This window comes from Uloborus diversus, chromosome 5 (genome assembly GCF_026930045.1).
Source record: "Uloborus diversus isolate 005 chromosome 5, Udiv.v.3.1, whole genome shotgun sequence".
NCBI lineage: Eukaryota > Metazoa > Arthropoda > Arachnida > Araneae > Uloboridae > Uloborus > Uloborus diversus.
Genome location: NC_072735.1, coordinates 170,443,104 through 170,460,757, shown reverse-complemented (window position 1 = coordinate 170,460,757; position 17,654 = coordinate 170,443,104). Strand labels below are relative to the sequence as shown.

The window sequence follows — 17,654 nt, the reverse complement described above, 5'->3', positions numbered from 1 at the left end:
ACCTCCAGTCGCACAAGATCCTATCACACATTGCCCCCACCCCTTCTACAATTTAATCTCCTTACAAAGAAACCCCTATCCCTTTTTTTAAACATTGTTATGGAATTTACTTAATGGTGGTGGTTAAATGGATATGGTGGCTTTTGTGGATTAGTTCGCATGCTGGATGAGGCCCAAAAAGCCATATGTTAATCACCGTTGCTTTAGACCTTTATGACAATAAGAAATTCTGAACATTTTTCCTTTCTTATTTCATTTCATCGACATTATGAAAAATAATGAATTATCTTTTTGTGCTTTTAATTCAGTAATTTTGTTGAAGAAAAGAAAAAGCAAAATTCTTTTGTTATTTTGCATATAGGATTGTTACTTGCAGTAAAATACATTTTGAACTTTAAAATAGCTTTGTATGTTTCATAATACATTTTTCGACAGTTGAACTCAAGTGATAACTATTTTTTAAAACTTAAATCATCAAATGCATTTTACCATTTCTCAATTCTTCTGAGAACCAAATATTTAATGATATCTTTAAGATAGGAACACAGAAAAGTTTATTTGTGGACAGAGTTATGATTACTTTTTTGCATTACATTATTCTTTGAATGTTTCTTCATATGATAGCTCAATATTTTAAATTCTTACTCACTAATGTGTTTATTAATGATCATACCAATCCAAAGAGAAAATAATTTGCAGCAATTACAAATACAAGAATTAGTATTAGGTATAGTATAAAATGTCAAAAGATATTGTCTGTTGAAAAAAAAAAAAAAAAAAGCGTACAAAGAAAAACATATATGGAGCATTGAAATTATATTATATATGTACTTCACAAGAAGAAAAACGTTGTTTTGGAGACTCAAAAAGAAAGAAATATAGACAAGAATATAGAAAAAAATAAGTAAAATTTATTTGCAACAATAATTTTTGTTCAATTTTTTTACAACAATTAAAAGTTAAAAGTGAGCAACAATCAAAAGTACAAAACAGTAATTTTTAATAGCTGTCATCTTTATCACATTTCTTTTCCCTTTCTACAAGTCAGTTTCCAATTAACAACTGAAAAGTAAAAAAACAAATAAATAAGTTCGCATTTCAGAGGTATATGTTCAAAACAAGTTTAATGCACACAAATCTCTGCATGTACTGCTGTCAACAAGGAAAATATGACAGTTGCCAAGGGGTCAGATATAATTTAGGCCTTTTCCCCCTTAAAAAATATGCAAAAACAATCTGTAGACAGTGGCGTACCTAGCATGGGCATGTAAATATATATGTATCTTATTTATTCAGCTGATTCTAATCTAGTTACATAAAAGTTGAATTCTTCATCAAAGATTTCAATTTGTACACGAGTTTTTTTGTTTTCCATAATAGTAACTAATTTTTTTGATATTTATGCTTGTGTGCAAATGAAAGTGCTCAAGATATAATGCAACAATTGACTTAAATGTAATAAATGACAATTTTGAACTACAAATATATTCGAGTCTTTTACAGCTTTGTGAAGATTTTCTTTTCAGGATGGCGCCATTTCATGATCTAAAACTAAATTACAACCAAACTACTACAAACGTACACCATACAAAAAAAAAAAAAAACATACATAGAGCATTAAAAACATTTTTTATAAGTAGTTAACACAAATGAATGAAATTTTTTTTTTTTTTTTTTAACGTAAGACTTAAAAGAAATAAACATAGACTGAATTAGAGAAATTAAACAAATTTATTTGCATTAAAAATTTTAGTTCAAAATTTTTTACTACAAATAAGAGTCAAAGGTACAAATAGAGTCAATCATAATTATAGAATAGTCTTCTTTAATAGCTGGCATCTACATCACTTTTTTTCTTTTTCTCCAAGTCCGTTTTAAATTAACAGCTGAAAATAAATAAATAAAAATAAATAAGTTTGCATTCCAGATGTACATTATAAAAAAAAGTTGAATGTGTACAAAAGTTTGCATGTAATGGCATGGCAAACATAACTGCTGCCTGGGGTTTGATATCTTTTGACCCTTTCTCCCTCTTAAAATCTACAGTAATACAATCTGTACAATATAATAGTAATAATGATATAATATAAATAACAACATAGCAAGCAGTACCTATCTTAAACTACATTACAGTTAATCATAAATAGTCAATACCCAACTGAAAAAAAAATCAAGATTAGGATTGAAAATTAAAGGCAGTGGAAAAATTAACAGTCCAGTTACTTAAAATTAGCTAAAAAAAAAAAAACTTATGTAAGGTGTTCAGGTAAGTGCGTCGCCTGAGAATTTGGGGAATGCTGCCTGAAGAGACTTCTGCCATGCATTGAACATGTCGGGAGAATGTCTGGTGATAAATCCTATAAGTAGAGATTGGCACTGGTTTCTCATAGATAAAACACAATCAGTGATAACTTAAATACTCCAATGCGAAGATTGATAAAGTTTGTTTGGTTTATTTTGTTGTCGTATCAAACAGCTGAAGTCAGCAAGTGTACGTTGTATTTTTTAGCAACAAGTTACTACATACTAACATACATGACATGTTTTAGTTAATTACTTTAACCAGACTTTGTTTATGAGAAGGGTTGCACTTTCCCTTTATTTAAAGTAAGATGGGGTAAGTGCACCAAGGGCATCCATATGCAAAATTTTAAGGGGGAGGGGGCGCCTCAGATATCCTCTCCATGGTTTAGCAGGATATTTTCCCCATAGAAACAGATTTCACTACAGATTAAAGTTATTAAAATTTGACATTTTCAATAACTTATTCCTTAATTGCTGGAGAAGAAATGCATTTGCAAAGAAAAAAGACCCCCCTCCCATATGGGCGCCCTTAAAGTGCACCCTATATTGTAGGGCAACTGTGACCCCATGCAATTTGCCTTTAATTTTGTTCATAATTTCTATTTTCAGTTCATTCTTATATTTTCTCTTCAAAAACTTCTGAATTCCAATTGTGTATTAAATTTGGAAAATGGGGAGAAATTGGCTCGAAAGAATGGATCAAGAAAAATTGTATTTGAAATATAACATCCAAGCAATAATCCAAGGTTCAACTATAGTTTTTATGAGCAATTTGTGTAGCGATATATATAAATTATTAAATAGGGTCATTAAATGTATGGTTAATGCTCAATGCTAAGAAAAAAGAACAGTTTTGTCATCAAAATATGATAAAATGTGTACTTTTTAGGGGCCTGTATCTCAGTGCACTGAGGGTCAGTATAGAACACACTGCTTGCATTTCAAACTAGAGTATGTGTATTTTCACAATCAAGTGACAGAACTATTGGCAAAGTATTTTCAAGAACACAATATGTATTTCAAAATAGTAAAATGAATTATTTAGTTTTCAATTTAATCAACATATACGGTTCAAACTTTGCTCCAGGGATTTCCAGATACTATTTAAAAAACTAATATGATCAAAAACGTACCAAAAAAGATTTATAGACTTGCAAATGGACTAATTATGCTTACTCACATACTTTATAATATGATGACTAGAAGCAAAGTTTTAAAAAAAGGTTACTATTGCGGTAAAAATGTAAGTTATATTTGTAACACTTTTTTGAAGGTGTTTTAGGTATATTTTTAATTATTTTAATTAAGATAGCCTTCTTTTCATTTGTACTGTACATTATAGTTCGTTGACATTTGTTTAGTCTGTGCATTATAGTGACAAAAATTATTTTCTCTGCACATGATAGCAAACTACTAAGTCATATTTTATTACTTATGATAAAAGCAATACTATGACATTATAAAACAAGGGCATTGTTCAGACGAAGGGGGTGAGAAAGGATTGTTCCCACAGACTTTAGTTTCAGATCATATTACCGATCTCAGAATGTCTTAATGCAAGTAGGGATTATTATGAACCCCAGCTTCCTTGGCTGGTTTCCAAGTAAAGAAAATGCAAAAGAAAAGTTCTGTACAAATAGAAATTGATGTTACACAACTAAAAGAAGGTGCTAACATCATAAAAACATTTAAATGGTACAAATAGCAACTAGAATCGGAGACACACGCTTTAGGGTTACAAAGGACTTTTGATAATTAAGTAAAAAAAACAACCTTATTATTGAAAAGACATCAAACAAAACATAAGAAGTCTTTTCATCCACAAGCTAATTTTTGTTTGCTTATTGCATGAAAGTTAATATTTTATTTGCAGCTAAGAATAGTTTATAGCCAAGAAATACTTACCGCCACTTAATTAGAAGTAGCGTAATCATCAGCAGAACTTCCTCCACAGCATGTAAAGAATGGTCATCACTACAGGCATTCTTATTTGTAATCTCCATTCACAATCTCTGAAATTTGAAGCAAAATTTTTAATCATAAGATAAAACTGTAATTTAATAACAGAAATCAAAAGAATGTAATGACTGCATTTATGCAAAGTATAAGAAACGAGAAATATTAAATAAGTGCTTTCTTTTTGAAAGGGGCGGATCCACGGACAACACGACTTTAATTGACCAAATATAGTCTAAATTGCTTTTTTTTTGGAACTTTTTTTCTTCATGCCTAATTATCTTATATTCAAATAAATTTAACACAAGTGCGGCATATTTGTAGCATAATTCAATAAATTACCTAACTGCACGTACATGTGTGTGCGTTGCTATTCATCTCTTTTATATTTTTCTTAATCTTTACCAATATATACACTCTAGCTTAGTGGCAGATCTAGCCAATCATTTTGGGAGAGGCCATCCAAAATTTTTGAACTCTTCAGATATTTTATTAAAATGAAATTTTAAAAATTCAATTTTAAGCGTGTTTGTACTTTGTACCTAAAATTATTTGCACTTTATGATTACATTTATAAAGTTTTTAAAAAAAAATTTAACAGTTTCATTTTCAGCTAATCGATGAAATACAACTCAAATTCAAAATAATAGAATACTTCCCACATTTTGGAAAAAAGTTTATTCTAACCAAATATAAGTGCAAATTAGGCATTTAAATGAACATGCTACCTTTCTTAGACATTAGAGTGCGAATTTCATCTCAAATATACTCAATTAAAAATAATCTTAGACAGAATAATCCAAACGTTTATAGTGATGAAGATTTACATTGAGTCAAAAAATTAGAATATTCAAATTAAAGGGGGGAAAACACTTTCAAAAGAAACAACATTAATACTAGAATGCTTCATTTTTTGCTGAATTCGATGCTTTAATCCTTTCTCTCACATGGATTCTACCACCTATTTACATTAATCATTTCTGACACTGTTTCCATACTCTCTTCAATGCGGCAACAAGCTAAATTTTGTTGGCGGGCACCAGATCTTGAACGGATTTATTTAGATTTGATGGTACACCAAATTCTTGATTGTATTGAGATTGGCAGAGTTGATTTACCAGTTCAATACCGAAATTCCTCTTTCTGTTTAAAATCTATGAGTCGATTTAGAGATGTGACACAGAGTGGAACCTCGCTGGAATATAAAATGTGTCGCTAAATGGGTAACTGCTGTGCCTCAGATGAAATATCATTCAGTATTATTGATTAACAGCGGAAATCACGCATTGTTTTATTTTATGATATATATAACTTCCCAATTCCAGCAGCTGTTATGCACCCACAAACCAAGAAGGATGTGACAAAGTGGAGAGAACCTCTTACACAAGATTTCTCATACGCTTTTCCTTTTAAACGTCAAACCCAAACACCTTTTTTTGTTTACAGATATTTCAAAAATGATTCATCACTGAATATAATACTTTTCCAACGTTGTTGCCCCTGCTTGAGGTTGCCCCTGATCTCCTATTTTTTCGACAGATATTACAAATAAATATGCATCACTGAATAAAATGTCTTTTCAGTCTTGTTGCACCCAAATGAGCTTCTCTTTACTCCAGGATAGTTGTGCACTTTTCTGCTTCATGTTTATCTTTGGTCTTACTTTGTAGATCCGCAATTAAAACTGCAGTTTATGCAACCATCCAAGTGTAGTTGGCGTGGATAAGATAACTATACATTCTGTCCAACACTTATGGACATAAGAAGCATTTTCAAACGATTATTTTGGACAATTTACTTTAATTTGAATTCATCTCTGCCAGGTGTTACAATTTTTCTACCTCGTTTACTTCGATTACTTTTTAGTTGGTCAGTCTTATATTCCTTTAAAATCTTACATACCATAGAAAGGTTAAAGGTTCATTTGAATTGAATTGGATAGTTTTTTTCTAACTTTAAGAAATGATGCAATATGTAATTTCGTTTTTTTCCTATTTATCACCTTGACGACCCATTTTGAGCAATAAAAAGCTTTTATAAGAGCGTAAAATTATCCAGGCGCTAAGCTTCATACTTGTGACAAACTATAGGGCAACAGGTAAGCAAATATTTTCTCTACTTTTTCACATTGAATGAATCGATTATTCTAATTTTTTGTCCCATGTAAAAAATTTATTTATTATTCCAATGTGTTAATGACCTATAAATCGTTAAAATAATATCTGAAAAGTTGTTTAAATTGATTTGCCCTTTCATGAATAATGAGTTCTTGTTTTTTTAATTTCATGCGTTCATTTTTTTCCGACCCAGGGACAAGTTTTGTTCAAACAGTTCTGATATTCTATTATTTTGAATTTGGATTGTATTATATAAAGCACTAAAATGTAACTACAAATAAATAAATACTTAAATGTGCAAAATCACTGTACTACTGCAAATTAAGTTCTAAATGATAAACATTAGTGTTGAATAACAATGCGAAACAAATAAGAAAAAAGGAAAACATTTTTTCTACTGATGAGGATTTTTTAATACACTTAATGTTCCAATATTCAAAAAAAAAAAAAAAAAAAAAAAAAAAAAAAAAATTTGGCAAAAAATATTTTGCTTTGGTGTCTTAAATAGCAAAATGTAGTTTTAAAACCAACTTCACTTTTCTTTTTCACAACCGCTAAAATAGGCTACTGAATATTTGAGAATTTGACTATTTTCATTTAGTTTTAGGACGTTATCCCCCCCCCCCCCCAAGTATGTAAATATTTGGTACAATGTAGATGTAAAATTTAAAATTACATAAATTTATTAGAAAAAAATTGTAAAAAAAGGAAACCAATGGTTTGGCTAATAAATAGTGAGATATCAGCTAGGCCAATTTTTCTAGCCGAGCGTAATCAAAAATAGCCAGTGATTGTTGATCTCTGAGGACTATTGATTATTTTTTATGGTTATAATCAGAGTAGTATAAAGTTTTGTAAATTTTATGGGGGCATGGGGGTCTGGCAACCGAACTGACAAGGGGCCTTGGCTCTCAGGGACTCGGAATGACAATCATATTTTTGAGACTAATGCACATATTAAAATAAGTCATCCATGATTTCAAAGAGAAATTTACCAGGTTTTTTCTTAATAAAGTTTAATCACATAAATGTGCAATGTGCGAGCCCATTGTACAACGTGCTTAATTATAAATGCCCAATGTTGGAATCTTTAGTAATGCAACATCTTATCTATAATTGAACTTGTTTCACACATTTTGGAGTATTGCACTGTCAATGAAGGTGGTTTCCATACACCCCATTTTGAAGAGAAAAAACTTATGTGAATTCCTGAGCATCAAAGGACCACTGCACCATGTTTGGAAAAAAATCCGACCAAAACTGGATTTGCATAACAAAAACCCCTTGTGGGGTGTATTCACACCCTCCCCCCTTTCCTCATAGCAAAAACCCCTATGACAATTCCTGATCATCAAAGAACCGCTGTGCCAAATTTGGCAAAGATCCGACGAAAACTGTGGACTAGCATAAAGAAATCCACTGTGGGAGGGAGGGTGGCCCCCCATTGTGAACAAAAAACTACTCTAAGTGAATTCTTGAGCATCAAAGTACAGGTCTGTAAAATTTTTGCAAAAATCTGACGTAAACTGGAATGGTGGTGTTTTCGCACCCAACCCCTCCCTCATAGGTAGGCGAAAAACTCCCTATGAAAATTCCTATGCATCAAAGCATCACTGATCCAAATTTGACAAAGATCTGACGAAAACTAGGTATTTGTAAAAGGAAGTCCCCGGTGGGAGGGGGGTTCCCGATTGGGAACGAAAACAGCCCAACGTGAATTCTTGAGCATCAAAAGATCTCTCTGCCATATTTGGCAAAAATCTGATGTAAACTGAATTAGCATTAATAAAATCGTTATTTGGTTCAGCGTTAGAAATTAGTGCTGGTCCACTGGTCCCAGACTAGTGAAACCTGCCTGGGACCACGATAAAAAATAATTGGTGGTCCTTAGGACCAACTGTTGTATATTTTTTATCACACTCTGTTATAAAATATTCAAAAGCATTAGTCTAGTCCAGTGATTCCCAACCTGGGGGCGATCGAACTCTTCTAGGGGGCGATAGGGGGGCGACCGGTATTCGGATACCTTCTTCACCTTTCAAAAACTATGTTTATTAAAACAAATCGGTACATAATTCAGAATACCTATGTTGTGTAATACCGAACCAAGCATATGGCACGTCAAATCAAAGAAAGTCGTTCCCAGAAAATAAGGCATGTATGATTTACAGCTCAATCAAATCTGTTCGGATAAAAAAAATCCCAAAAGCGAAAAATAAAATCTTTTATTTTAATGCCATTTTCACGAGGAAGAAAAAAAATCTTGTAAGCACTGTCTGACCGTTGGCGCCATCATATACTTAACGCCTGAAAATTGGATGGATATGTGTAAGAATGGATTTTTGCATTTACTTATCTGTTGTCATTCAGAATCTTGCAATCAGCGCATAAACCTCCTTACGTAGTTTCTATTGTTTGATTTAATTTAGTGAATTTCTGTTTAATTGTGCATGTTTCGTAGTGTGGAAGTTCGATATGAATTCAAAAAAGAAGTACCGACAGCATTCAGCAGAGTATTTAAAAATTGGTTTTGTCACGTCACCGCAAAATGTGCAGTTTCTGCATTGTCTTTTGTGCGATAAAACATTTTCTAGCTATGAAGCGATGAAGTCCTCGAATGAAAGAGCATTTGTCAAGAGTACATGGTGACAAAGTAAATAAACCTCTTAGTTATTTTCAAGACCTCAAAACAAAAGCGGATAAACAGCCAAAGGTGGGTGAATTACTTAGAAGACAAGCAACAGATCTTGACAAAGGACTTCTTGCTTCTTACGAAGTGTCTCTTTTGATACAAAAATGTGGTAAGCCTCATATGATTGGCGAATCTCTTATTCTACCGACTGCCAAAAAAATAGTTGAAATTTTGCTTGGTGAGGGCTCCAGTAAAAAGATAAGTCAATCTCTCCTCCTGAGTAACAACACAGTTTCCAGGAGAATAGATGAAATGGCTGCTGACATTGAGTGCAAACTCATAAATGTTTTGAAACAAAGTAAATTTGCACTACAGATTGATGAATCAACTGTGACAGATAACAGCTATTTTATTAGCTTACGTGGGGTTTATTAATGAGCTGAAATTGATAACTGAGAAAATGTTGTTCGCCAGAACTTTGATTACTGATACAAAGAGATTGTCGATTTTTAAATTTGTGAAGGATTATTTTGAAGAAAAAGAAATTCCATTGACAAATGTAAGTGCTTGCGCAGCAGATGGTGCCCCTGCCATGGCGGGTCGTCATGTTGGGTTTCTTGTACACCTTAAACAAGAAGTGCCAAAAGTGATTACCTTCCATTGTGTCATTCATCGTCAACACTTGACTGCAAAAAAATTGAGTGGTGTTTTACATGAAACCTTACAATTAGTCATTACTGATATTAACATGATCAAAACTAATTCTCTCAATGATCGCCTGTTTCGTAAGCTTTGCCATGAAAATGATGAAAAATTCGATCGCTTGCTTTTACTTACGTCTGTGAGATGGCTTTCCAAAGGAAACTTTTTCTTTGAATTATTCGACTTTGTAGCTGAGTTTCTCGACTTGCATGATCCTGCTTTAAGTGAGAATTTGAAACAGCGCAAATTGGAACTTGTGTATCTCACGGATATTTTTGAAAAAATGAACGAAGTCAACATTAAGCTTCAAGGAAACAAGATAAACCTCATCAAGGCCAAAAGCATAATTTCAGCATTCATTTCCAAATTCAAAATCCACAAGGCAAATATTGGCCGTAAAGAATTTATCCTGTTTCCAATTCTAAAAAAAAGTTTAATCGTGGATGATGAATTTCCTGAAGAAAAAATTTTGATTTATATTGATCACCTTGATGAGTTAAAAAAGAACATGGAATCAAGATTTGCAGATTTGATCAACTTACAAATTTCTGACTGGATTTTAGACCCATTTAGTTTCGAAGATGTGGATGAACTGGAAAACTCTTTGCAGACAGAGTTTATGGATTTGAAATTTGATTGTGAATCAAAAATTACTTTCAAGCAATACAGTTACGAACTTGCCTGGGTGAAGCTTATGGGTACTTACCCACAAATTTGGAAATAAGTTGAACAGCTCCGCATCTCATTCCCCTCAACATATTTAGTTGAAAGAGGATTTAGCTCTGTAGTGCTGCTTCTCACGAAGCAAAGAAATAGATTGGACATCTGCCTCAAAGGGGATCTCAGATTAAATTTCACAGACATCAAAGCTTTAACGGAGATCCATCAAGCACAAGGCAGCCATTAAAAATGTAAAAAAGAACAAATCTTAACAGTTAAAATTTTTAATTTTTTCCGGATTTCAATTTAAAAAAAAAGCATGTTACTGAAAAATGTAATTTTCTCATTTTTGCTAAGTATGTAAATGACGTTGGTTAATTAAAGCACTTCAAATTATTTTTTCTTTTTTTTTTTTTTGGGGGGGGGGGGGGAGGGGTTAAGATTAAAAAATTCAGTTTTAAAGCTAATTATTGCTTTATCATGCACTTTAACTGAAGAACTGAAAAAATTGAGTGTGATAAATGTGAGACATAAGTATTCTTATTAGGATTTTTTCGTTTTTCATTTTTTTTAAATAAAAATATTTCTGTTCAGTATTTTTCTTAAACATTTTATTCAGCTCAATATCAATAGTTTATGTTTAATTTGAACTATGAATCATGTTGATACCTCAATTGGTTAATTTTTAATTGTTGCATTAGGATGCTCTCTTAACCAATACACGTTCACTTTCATGGGCCTATGAGAGGTCATGTCAGCTTTGTCAGAAAGAGAGCAGCAAGGCCGTATCCAGAAATTTTTTTCGGGAGGGGCCCGGATTAACACATTGCCCTAACACACACACACACACACATATAGTATATATAGACACACCAAACGAATAAAAATGTTAACATAGAAGACTTTTTGTCTCGATTTTTAATGATTCCACTGTTTGGATTGTTTTTATTTTAATTTCTTATTATTTTTCTTATTCACCTTGTAGTGGTAAGGATAACAGGAGAGTGTCCCTTTAAGTCGGATGTAGAACATCCATAATTTCAGGGGGTCGGGGTTTTTTTCCCGTGAAATTTTCGGGAAAAAAAAAGCTGTATTTTGAAGCCTTATATTAGGTAATTGTGACTACAAAAATATGAAAAAAAAAAAAAAAAAATAGGCAAACAAAGTCTTTTAAAAGTTATACATTATTTTGCAAATCAAGATCAAACAAAATAAAAACTGCTTGCTCGACAAAATCATGGAACTTTATGGACAGAGAGGAAAAACGAGAGATGAGAAAAGAGAAGCACTTCGTCATCTGCTCACATCGGCTTTTAGTGAAGTTTGTTTTTGATCACTCCTCCTACCCCCATTTTTTTTTTCATTAAATGCCCTACAGTATGAAAATTGTACAAAATAGTTTAAAAGAAATGGTGTACACATTCAGAAAATAAGAACGGAAGAATAATATTCTGGCCATTTGGACAATTCATACTTTATTTTATTGATAAGATACAAAATTGAAGAATTTTTCAGGGAATTTCAAAAACTTAAATAATTTTCAAAGACTCTCGAACAGTTGAAATTATTTGAAGCTCTTTATTTACACTTTTCAGAAGTTGATTGCACAGTCTTACAAAATGATTATAACTTCGTAAGACACACCCGTTTTAAGTTAAAAATAAATGCAAGGAACTATTTCTCGAAACAAACTTTTTTTTTCAATCACAAGTAGTGCAGAAAATGAAAGAGAGTCAAGTGTTATTTTTTTTTCTCATACTAAAGATATTAACAGTATGCAGTAAAAGTAAGGAAAAAAACAAGCAATAACAAAAGAACTTCCATGATACTGAATTCAGCATTATATAAATGCAAGACAAGAAACATATCAGTCACAAAAATGATCTTGAAAGTTATGCTACAAACACGCGAGAATGGTGATTTTTGCATTTTTTACTCAGGATGTATCAAGGAGCTGAATTTGTCACATCTTGGTAACAAGATACTCGCCTAATCGGAAACTAGGGGCCCAGCCTTTGAGGAGTCCCCGGCTCGAAATCAGTACAGTGTAAGTTTTATAAGAGTTTTAGGGGAGGAGGGCAGGCTCGTGCACAGAGGGGAGAAGGGACACCTGTTGGCCGGGCTCGAGCTTAAATGGGGCCCAATATTTTTAAACCTAGGGTTGAAACTATGGGTAAGCAATATGGAGGGGGCCCAAAAAAAGCATTTGCGACAGCCCCAAAATTTCTGTGCACGCCCCTGGAGGAGGAGGTGCGCAGAAGTCAGTTTGGTAGACTTGAAAAATCTACCGAACTGACAAAGGGCCTGCCTTAACCCTGGACTGCCCTGAATTGAATTGGGAAAGAGAGCAGGAAGTCCTAATTCAAGGTCTAAATTTCAAGTGTGCCTTGCAGCTAATGAGAACTTGAACTGCTTTTTCTGTATTTCTTCAAAATTTTATAAATTTTGAATAGTAGCAAAATTATGAATTAAAAAAAACATTGTTATTTTCCTTTTCTGACATTAGGAATTTAAAAAAAAAAACCTTCTGTTTTACAGTGCAAAACATTTCGGGTTTCGGGGGGGGGGCCCGGGCCCGTCAGGCCCCCCCTCTGGATACGGCCCTGGAGAGCAGGGATCCTTGGAAGGAACCTGCTCTGAATGATAATAATATAAGTTTTGAAAACTCTATAGGGGGAGGAAATCCGGAGACGTACTGACAAAGGGGCCCATATTTACCTTCAGCGACCTTGTGAATTCTTCCTTTTGACTATAGTTAAAAATTAAATAACTCTTTGAACAATGCAGAAAACATCTTAAAACTTCAAGCATTCACCCATACACAGAGGTATGAAAGATTACGTATTGTTAAGTCAGTATTTTAATTTCTCTGTAATGAAGTCCCGTATTTTCTTTATAAACGATATATCGAACAGATAGAAATCTAAATATTGTTTTTGCTGTAGTAGATATATATCGATATATGATGGTATATCGGTATATTGCCCAGCCCTAGTGATGTATGAAAATGAAAAAGTGAAGATGCAGTAGTAATGTTATTGTGGGACGGGGGAGGAGTAGAGTAGTAATTGCCCTCCCACTGATTATTTTAAATCACGGGCCCGGATGCAGTGGTACCCCCAATATTGAAACTCTGCACATGCCTCTGGTACATAATAAAATTTGAGTTTGGAATAGAATATCGATTATATCAAAGTAAGCCCTAAATTTTAAAACCATTGTTGATGCTACTTGAGCAAGCGAGGTTTTAGATTTATATATTAACTAGCAAAAATACCCGGCGTTGCCTGGGTCAATAATAATTGTGAGAAACAATCACTACTTTCTTTCGTTTTGTTTTAACTGAAAGAACTCAAAACACACCGCTTTGACATGATTAAAAATCGAGCTTCTTCCTTACCCATAAAAGTAAAATAGCAATAAGTATGAACAAATGAGTACAGTAGAAGACTGTTATAACGCACACCTTGGGACCAGAGCTTTTGCGTTATACAGGTTTTGGCATTATATAAGTCATTTCACAAATTTTGAAACTAATATTCAAAATATATCTATATTAGCACTTCAGAATGAATTCTATCTGCAATGAGTATTAAAACACTAATTATACAACTAATCATTCATAAATAAACATGCTTTACCATTAAAAGGAAGTGAATCATCCTGCACTTCTGTCAGCTTCATGGTTTGCATTAACAGCTGCATTTTCAAGAGCCATCTGATATTTTCTCTTTACTGTGAATATTAATTTTCATTTAAAAGCTTTGAATTAAGCTGAAAAGATGAAAAACTGTTTCAAAATTTAATTTTCCTAACAATTTTTATGTTAGCAAGGCAAAACAAAGGAATTTTTTAAACTTAAAAACCTATTGTTTACTTCTGAAAAGTTGTGCAGTTTATAGAGAGTTGTGTTATATAAGTCGGCGCTGTTTCTCTAAGTGTGCAAAAAGTAGAGTTTCCAAATGTTTGAAATAAAGTAGAAAAAAGTAGAGTTTCCAAACGACTTTTTTAAACTTATGTTTGCTCCGGAGAAGCCTTGATGCAAAATTTTCATTATGATTATTGATTACTTTTAATATTGCTGTTGTTAGGCACAGAATTTTTGTAACAATGGATTTTATATTTAATCATTTAATGGAGAAAATACATGACATTTACTGTTTTCCATCATAACATTTTTAAACTAAGCTTTTTAGGAATAAATAATAGCCTAAGTTGCTCCCTGATAATGTAGCCATCTTGGTGAAAAAATAGTTAAAATGGGTCCAGTAGTTTTTAAGATTACCCCGGACATACATACAAAAGTAGTCATTTATGTATATAGATGAGGATAAAAATTCTAAGATAGCAATAAATGTCATGCTTGCTGCAGAGAAGCCTTTATTCAAAATTTTCATTATGATTACTTTTAATATTGAATATTGCTGTTGTTAGGCAACAAACTTTTGTAACAATTGGTTTTATATTAATCATTTAATGGGGAAATTACATGACATTTACTGTTTTTGATCATAACGTTTTTAAACTACGATTTTTAGGAATAAATTATAGCCTAAGTTGCTCCCTGATAAAGTAGCTATCTATGGTGAAAAAATGGTTAAAATCGGTTCAGTAGTTTTGAAGATTACCCTGGACATACATACATACAGAAGTAGCCATTTATGTATAAAGATAAGTGCATTAAATTTACCTAAATGACTTTCAAGTACAGTAGAAGACCGTAATAAAGCACACCTTGGGACCAGAGCTTTTGCGTTATACAGGTTTTGGCATTATATAGGTCATTTCACAAATTTTGAAACTAATATTCAGAATATATATATATATATATATATATATATATATATATATATATATATTAGCACTTCAGAATTAGTTCTATCTGCAATGAGTATTAAAACACAACTAATCATTCACAAATAAATATGCTTTACAATTAAAAGAAAGTGAATTATCCTTCACTTCTGCCAGTTTCATAGTTTGCAAAACAGCTGCATTTTCAAGAGCCATCTGATATTTTCTTTTTACTGTGAATATAGATTTTCATTTAAAGGCTTTGAATTAAGCTGAAAAACTTTCAAAATTCAATTTTCCTAACAACTTTTATATTAGCAAGGCAAAACAAAGGGATTTTTTAAACTTAAAAACCTATTGTTTACTTCTGAAAAGTTGTGCGGTTTATAGAGAATTGCGTTACATAGGTCGGCGTTATAAAGGTATTCTACTGTATATACATCTATGTACTATTTATGTGATATTGATTCATACCAAAATAAGTTAAGAAATTAGCACATCTACATTAAAATATTTTATCCAACATTTTCATAGCTTTCTTCTTATTAGCAAAATTTTTTAATCTTTGAGTTACACAGCAAAATCTGAACTACTATCAATAATTTACATGATACAATACAATGATATGTAAAAAGAACTGAATTTGTCAAAAGGAAAAAGACAAATTTCAACTCAAAATTTATTCTTGAATAACAAGTAGACAAAATGAAATTTTAAAAGATTAAGCATTATAAGTAACAAATCTGGCTAATCATATTAGTACTTGAACTAGAGAAAACGGGTAAACAAACAGAAAAAAACACACAATAACAATTTTTAAATAAAATGCTTACGAAAGAATGTTTTTTTTTTTCTATTCAGCCTGAATTTCAATTATATTAAGAAAATATCATAATACTTACGACTTACGTAGAAAACCACAAGTAGATTTCTCACGAATCGCCATGTTGTTAAGGAAAAACAAGACAACATTCTGGAACTTCCGGTTGACATCGAAATCAACCAGTTGGATCAAACTACAACTATTTCTAATAATACTATTGACGCCAAGCTGGCAACCCGGCGCTAATTGCTTTATGGCAACCCATGGACAACTCCTTTGGAATGCCGCGGTTAGCCTATTGTTATAGCTTGGGTCAAGTTTTCCTTGAATGAGACACCCTCTTCGTGTAAATGAGCAACGATTTTCCTCTGACTTGTGACGTCACATGTCTGCCGTCCGATGTCCGAAAGCGGGAATCGTGTAAAAGGGGTCTTAATATTTCTTAATTTTTTCGAACAGAACAAAATGATTTTTCTTATGAAAATTACTGTACATATCGAAAGAGAGAGATTTCTGATAAAACTTGCATTGAAATAATATTTTCCATTTCTGGCCGTAAATTTGTGCTTTCAGAAAAAAAAAAAAATTAAAAAACTTTCACTACGCCGCGCAGCATGTATGCTGCCAGCACAAAAGTCATATATGCACTTTTTGTCAAAATTGAGTTACGGTCACCAGGCGGTTCTTTGTCACATATTTCATGTAAAACGTTTTAGGGTCATTTGTTAATGGGAAATATTTATTTAAAAAAAAACTTGTTTTTTTTAAAGGGGCATCTGAATCAAATACATGGAGGCACACAACTTTAAACGGCAACTTCTCCTTTCGAACTCAACTGCAGATACGACTTTTGTGCTTAGCACGGCAGTATGGGACCAAGTGAAAACTAAAGTATTTTTCTAATGAACTATTTGTATTTAATTATTTAAAATATTTTTCATCAAATGAATGAATAAATAATGGAAGGATAAGCGAATAAATAAACAAATGAATTAATATAGGGGGAAAAAATAATAAATGAGCAAATAAAAGAGTGTGAATGAATAAGAAAATAAGTGGAACGAATGAATAAATAAGTGAATTAATAAATAATATAATTGAAATGAATGAATTAATGGATGAATACGTAAGTGATTTAAAATGAAGTACAGCAACTCTCGTTTTACGCGGTGTTACGTTCCACGAAATTACCCCGTAAATTAAGACTCGGTAAAGTGTTAAAATAGAAGTTAAGCTTCATAGATTTAAAAAAAAAATGCTTCATTCCACTGATAGATAATTATGAAATAAGTTTAATATGTACTTTTTTCGATTCATGTGCACGACGTGAACGTGTATAAAGAAAACATGTATTAATGTTCGGAAAAAAAGTGCAGGTTATGATGATCTTTTCGAAATTATTACTTTTCTCCATAGTTATTTATAGTAGGACATTAACGCATCTATGATCACTTACGTCCTTCCATGAGAGGATCTTCCTTCACTAACAAATCAGAAAGATCATTTACAATGATCAGAAATGTTTCAAAAGTTTCAACGTGAAAGTTTTTAGTTGTATGTCATCCAGGGGCATCGAAGAGGAGAGCAAGCGGGGCAATCGCCTCTGGAACTAAGATATGAGAGGGCGCCACAGACTAAGCCCTTTAGCTAACAGTTTGTTTGGCTC

General features: G+C 32.3%; 1 long non-coding RNA gene across 1 annotated transcript; it reads right to left on the bottom strand.

Moving 5' to 3' along the window:
- Positions 1 to 976: 976 nt before the first annotated feature.
- LOC129222737 (uncharacterized) lies at positions 977 to 16,148 on the bottom strand. Its single transcript, XR_008580603.1, has 4 exons — positions 16,068 to 16,148; positions 14,013 to 14,145; positions 4,210 to 4,316; positions 977 to 1,886 (listed from the first exon to the last, which is right to left on the bottom strand). It is a non-coding gene; the product is annotated as an uncharacterized LOC129222737 (long non-coding RNA).
- Between the last annotated feature and the right edge of the window lie 1,506 nt (positions 16,149 to 17,654).